The sequence below is a fragment of the Syngnathus floridae genome, chromosome 21 (assembly GCF_059516105.1).
Source record: "Syngnathus floridae isolate MCC-2025c chromosome 21, RoL_Sflo_1.0, whole genome shotgun sequence".
NCBI classification, from domain to species: domain Eukaryota; kingdom Metazoa; phylum Chordata; class Actinopteri; order Syngnathiformes; family Syngnathidae; genus Syngnathus; species Syngnathus floridae.
This window is the reverse complement of record NC_142433.1, coordinates 9,695,515-9,701,978: the sequence shown is the minus strand read 5'-3', so window position 1 is coordinate 9,701,978 and position 6,464 is coordinate 9,695,515. Positions and strand designations below refer to the sequence as shown.

The 6,464-nt window shown below is 42.2% G+C and overlaps 1 long non-coding RNA gene and 2 other non-coding genes across 3 annotated transcripts; all 3 read left to right on the top strand.

The window, feature by feature from the left end:
* The first annotated feature begins 463 nt into the window (after positions 1-463).
* trnas-gcu (transfer RNA serine (anticodon GCU)) lies at positions 464-545 on the top strand. Its single transcript has one exon. It is a non-coding gene; the product is annotated as a tRNA-Ser (tRNA).
* Positions 546-861: 316 nt separating this feature from the next.
* Positions 862-4,344, top strand: LOC148380517 (uncharacterized). The gene is made up of 3 exons (XR_015854765.1): positions 862-1,277; positions 3,521-3,668; positions 4,019-4,344. It is a non-coding gene; the product is annotated as an uncharacterized LOC148380517 (long non-coding RNA).
* On the top strand, positions 3,227-3,298 carry trnah-gug (transfer RNA histidin (anticodon GUG)). The gene has a single exon. It is a non-coding gene; the product is annotated as a tRNA-His (tRNA).
* Positions 4,345-6,464: the final 2,120 nt, after the last annotated feature.

Here is a 6,464-nt window from a genome sequence, read left to right as displayed (position 1 = left end):
CGCTATACGATCATGACCAATATGCAATCGCATACAATAAGTTTAAGGTCTTTTCTTTAGGATCTTCAGCCAAGACACCCAGGCAGACCATGAAAGAATGTTGATGTTAAAATGTTGGTGGAACTATCCAACTGTGCAGATCCGAAGATTTGGGGTGAGACAACATTGAAAAAACGTTTTTCTTTGTTTAGAGTGTCACTTATTTTGTGGCTTACCCTTTCTTCATTACACATCTAAAGTATCGTATCATTTTACCTTGCGGCTTATACTACACCGTACATACCATATCATGTCGCCTATTCAACTCATGCATGAGATGCGATGGCTGAGATATTTAGGCGATGGGTTGCTACTCCATTGTGCTCTCCACTCATCATTTCATATCACATCCTCGTCGGATTTTCACAAGCTTCACATCCAAAGTATCTTGGCACAACGTACGTAACATAACTTGGCAACACAAGATGAGGTGGCCGAGAGGTTAAGGTGATGGATTGCTAATCCATTGTGCTCTGCACGCATGGGTTCAAATCCCATTCTCATCGAAGGTTTGCTTTAAATTGTTGTGGAGTGGTACATCTGTTTTCCAACATCCCGGTTCTCGAACAAATCGTTATTTGAACGCGTTAATGATTTTGAGTGACACGGATGGTTTGTTAAAATTGATGTTTATATTACATTTATTTGATATATCTAGTCTGACGTCCGTGGCACACGTATTCTTTTCGGCGTCAATTTTTTTTTTCTTTTTTTTTTTCTCAAGTGACACGGAATACGAAGATTCTGGTAGATTCATTGATTTGGAGTGACATGGATGGTTGGATAAAATTGTTGTTTATATTATTGTCATTTCATTCATAGTTTATATATTGTTATATGGTCCTGTAGAAAAAAATTAACTGTAACGCGCCACTGACGTCGGACTTCTATACATAAAGGAGGACCAACTCGATCGATGGCTTTAATGATTTGGAGTGACACAGATGGTTTGATAAAGGTGTTATTTATGTTATAGTTATTTGAATAACTGTTATTGTTACATCAGGCCCGTTCTCAGCTTCTCGTTTGTGTTTATGTCACGTTAGCATACCGTATCGTTAAGCCTGTTGTTGCTCGTTCATGTCTGTTCTTGGTGTTGGGTTTTGTCGAATAAATTTCCCCCAAAATACGACGAATACTCCGGAGCGACTTATATATGTTTTTTTTTTTCATTTTATTGTGCATTTTATGTATGATGCAACGTATATTCCGGAGCAACTTTTAGTCCGAAAAATAGGGTATGTGCCTTCTTATTTTTACTTTGTGTATCGTTTACTTGAATGTTTTGTTTGTCTGTGGGCCAATTGGGTGTATTCTGTCTTGTCTCCACAGTGGGATAGTAGGAAACGCAATTTCGATCTCTTTGTATGACTTGACATGAGAAGAAATTGACAACAAAACTGACTTTGACTTTGATAATGCGTTACAGTAGTCCAGGTGCGACTGTGTCCGCCACATCTAGTGTTATCGCACTATTCTGCTCTAGCTGGCGGACACGTCCCTATAGCAGGGACAACCTCTCTAAGAAAAGGGTGCAATTGGTGCACAAAGCCGTACAAACCTCTTGATCCGCAGCCATACTTGCGTGTCCGATGATCAACGGTAGACAAACAGCCACGAAGCCTCCGCTAAGAGACAAACAGTGACGTGGTTGAAATGGCAGGGATTGACGGTCCGCGACGTTCAACAATAGTAAACTCCCAAAAGTGGAATAAAAAACGTAAAAAGCGTTGAAGAACTAGAAACGCATATAGAAATGTTGGACTGTAGATCGTCTCTCTCGTGACGCTGCGGCGCTCTACGTGGCAAACCGGAAGTATGATTCAAAGTGAGGTTAAAAAGATAGAAAATAACACAAAGTAGGAGAGAGCGAATCACCGAGGTTGCCATCCGCGGTGCCATCTTATGATGTAATGATATCAACCAATGCAGCTATATATAGCTCTGCTGCAAACACAGGTTAACGCACATGGGTCGAAAACCTGCTTAAATTCTATTTCGCAAAAAGAAATAAACACCCTGTCAGGGAACCTAACCCCGGTCTTCCACATGACAGGCGGAGATACTGTCCACTATACTAACGAGGACTGTGCTGTGTAGAGGGGCAACTTGCTACTTGGCGACAGAAAGGAAAGGTGGGGTGGGGGGCGGGGTGGGATGTGCTAGAACGCTCACGGAACACATGCGCGCGTAACTATTATGTGGATTTTAACCGTCTGTAAAGGTTTTCTAAAACAGTTCTGAAATGGGGCAAACTGCTGTTCCAGTTCACATATGCCTGCGTTCAAGTTTAGAAAGCACTACCTTTAGGGGGAGCATTAGAGATTAAAGGTGAGGGGGTTACGGTAGGCGGGTAAGCAGGTTAAGGTTAAATTATTAGGGTTTGGTATTTGTTAAGGTTTTAGCCTTAGCGTTAGGGCTTGAAGTTGGGTAATTGTGAGCCTTAGGCCAACCAGATTCCATTTATTCCATAAATCACTGACATTCAGTCTTCAGGTCCATGTCACATGGGCTACCAATCGGAATATAACGGGGTCAGCTGGTCTACTATGGGGCTCATTGGTGCAGGGGAATGATTCTCGCCTCGGGTTCATTGATTACCCGGGTTAAACTCCCGGACGATCTCTTCTTTGAAACACTGTTGTCTATCGTTGTGTAGAGTGGTTGACAGGCCAATGTTACACAGAACGTAACATGGTCTGCAAGCTTTCTTTGAGGCTTGTTTGTCTAGGCCCTAGACAAGATTCATACCCCGTGTCTCCAGGGGTATGAATCTTGCTTTGGGTGTGAGAGGTCCGGGGTTCAACTCCCAGATGAACCCTTCGTTAAAATATTGCTGTTGATCAACTAGCCCCATTTCATCTGAGTTGAGTGTCACATGGGCTGTCAATTGAAACGAAGGTTGAGTGAATTTACCTTGGGTCTCTTAAATATGTTTTTTTTATTCTCATCACTTGCCGTCATGTTTCATCCATTCCGCCACTCACCCTACAAGACTGTATCGACTGTAAACTTGTGTGGAAAACTGTCATTGTCCAAAGGAAGGCTGTTTAGCAACAGTGACCAGCAGACAAATTCATCAAGGTAATTTGATTATTCCATGACCCGGATTCGAATCGATTACAACCATTAACCACTACACGATCATGGCCTGTATGCAGGAGCGTTAAATCAGGTGCACATATTGGCCATGATCGTATAGTGGTTAGTACTCTGCGTTGTGGCCGCAGCAACCCCGGTTCAACTCCGGGTCATGGCATACTCAAATTACTGGGTGGAATTTGTCCCTGCTCACTATTGCTGAACAGCCATCTTTTGGACAATGACGATTTTCCACACGTTTGCGGTCGATAGCCTTAACTTGTAGGGCGAGTGGCGCAATGGATAAAACATCATGGCATAGTCAAATAATGTCACCCATTTTTTTTATTTTTGCAAAAGTGTTACACACAAGTTTATAAGCCACACGTGTTATACGTAGCTGAACAGGCTAATCCTAGGAGAGTACATGTGGCGGCGCTGGAGGCTCTGTGTATAGCTGGTTAGTGCGAGATATGCAACAAAAACATTTTGGACAGCCAGACGACAACTTCAAACTTTGTCTGTCATCTGAAGAGCCATTCTGCCAAGTAAGTGCTTTTCATGTATCTAAATAGGTGTGTGTGTATATGTAGCTTTAATGCAATGAATATGATGATGAAACTGAATTAAGTAAATATGACTTAATATGGAGCAAGTTAATAAATAAAAACTACAGTTAACTTCACTTGGACTTGACCTATTTAAGGACTTGACTTGGACTTTACTTGACCTATTTAAGGACTTGACTTGACTTGACTTGACTTGACTTGACTTGCCTAAGGAAAAAAAAAAGACTTAGGACTTACTTGAGACTTGAAGGTTAAGACTTGAGACTTGAGACTTGCACATGTGTGACTTGGTCCCATCTCTGCTCTAATTGTGCCTTATCCATTTTCAGAATCATTTCTTTATCTGTGAAGGAAAGGAGTACTTTCGCTGCCTCGGCTTCGGCGCGGGAAATGGCAGCAGCATTGCCAGAGGACGTTTTTGTAGAACATGATTTGTAAGATTTAGACTTCAGTGACTGTTTCTTTTGTCCATCCATAGTCTGAGTTTGGCGTTTAACTTTGTTACCTTGTGTGATGAAGGCGTTGTTTCACTATCCTGCCCTCCAAATATGTTGAATATCCGAAGACAGTAAGCTCAACCACTTTCACTAATCAAGACTCTGAAGGCCAGTTTGAAGGTTGACTCCAGGTTTAATAACAAGGGAAAGGCTGAAACTGGGAGAATACAAACCACATTGTATAATCAGTCATACGAACTAAATGAATTAAATAGATATGGAATCTCAATCATGCTTCTCTCCTAACGTCTAACATCACAGAAAACTATTATTTCAGAACTTAAAAGATCTATTTTGATCCATAATAACTTAAAGATACATACCAACAATGCCTTGTACAACACAAAATGTAGGTAGTTGTTTTGCCGAACTGCAGGAGAGAATAGACTAAGCAGCGTTCTCTTTCAACACTGTGCTGAAACATGCCCTTACTTCCTGATTCTAGTCACGTGACCTACTCTATCTTAACACTGATCACAGACTACAAAGATATGTGTTAGCGTGGTGCTCACTCTAACTTATTTTTGCAAGAACCACACGGCAGACAGTATGCCCTTATTAAGCATTTGCAAATGGAGAGTCATTCGTCGCTGCGCGTACAGCGATGATCGAATGAGGTCTGACTCAGGCCTCTTGCAAGAGCATTTTTTATTGAGAGAAACAGGGTGGGGGTAAGTGTGGGGGTGAGAGTGGACAGGATGGGGTTGAAGCCCCTGGCCTGCTGGTGAAAGCATAGCAGGGGTTCTTTTACGATGTTGTGTAAACAAAACAACTTTGATTGCTTCCTCTGCAGCTGATCAATCACTTCAAAAGATCTTAGCACTTTGTTCTACTACTTTTGTTAAGACAGGACAAGCTAGGTTAATTATTACAGGTTACATTCCAACATAAGCATAGGATCAAACTAATCTATCAACCCTAACAACATGAAAGACACGACAAGGCGAAATAATCAGTTATCCTTAATCCGAATCCGAAGGCGATTAAAGTGAACTTGATTGATCTGTATCGAGGGAGTACACGAGTCTTTGTGTGTGATATCTAGTTATCATATTAAGTAAAAAACAATTTCTTGGGAGCTAATTTTTGGTCATCCTTTTTCACAATCTTACATTTTAATGAAATTTTTCTCATGCATATCATTGGACACCTCTAGCTGATGAACCAATGACAATTCGCATACGGGGATTAAGGACCCCCCCCTCCCCAAATGTAAACAAGATGGAACTGCATGCTATCTGCATTGCATCGGAAGACAGTAAATACAATTCTAATAAAACTTTCAAGACTATGATCCAACTTGTTGAGTGTTTTTATTAACTTTTACTGAGATACTGCACCAAGTTCCTGGGGGTGCACATCAGTGAGGACCTCTCCTGGTCCGCAAACACCTCGTCACTGGCAAAGAAAGCTCAGCGCCGCCTGTACTTCCTGCGGAAATTCAGGCGTGCATGTGCTCCTCAGGCAGTCCTGTCTACATTCTACCGTGGCACCATTGTGGTAACTGCACTGAACAGAACTTGAAGGCCCTGCAGCGCATAGTGAATACGGCTAGTAAGATTATTGGTGCTTCGCTCCCCTCCCTGAAGGACGTTTACACCTCCCATCTCGCCCGCAAGGCAACCTCGATTGCCAGAGATGTGAGTCACCCGGCTCACTCTTTGTTTGACCTTCTGCCCTCTGGGAAGAGGTACAGGAGCCTGCGCTCCCGCACCACCAGACTCGCCAACAGCTTCTTTCTCCAGGCTGTTAGGGCCCTGAACTCGCTACCCCCTTCTGCGTAGCGTGCGGCACTGTTGCGCTATTTTCGGGAATGTCTGCTGTACGCGCACTTGCTTCTTTTTTTTCTGCTCCTCTTATTTATTTATTGTTGTGTTATTTATTCATTATTTATTCAGCACGCTTTTGTTGTACTTGTTTACTTGTTTGTCTGTTGTGAGCCATGTCTTGTCACCGTGGGATAGGGGGGAACGAAATTTCGGTTTCTTTGTGTGTCTTTGGCATGTGGAGAAATTGACAATAAAGCTGACTTTGACTTTGATAGTTGAACCCTGGCATATTTTCTCTTGTATTTCGTAAACTGTATTCAGCCATACTGACGTTACCCAGCTTGCTTGCAATTAACCTAGATGGCTAACGTTAACGTTATATTAACGTTAGTGCTTGAACGTTACTAGGTGGCGTATGTATTTATTTATTTATTTGTTTATTTACAGTGGGAAAGATTTGAGATGGGGTGCTGCATGCATGTGTGCCATTCATGTAAAGAGCCCACTAA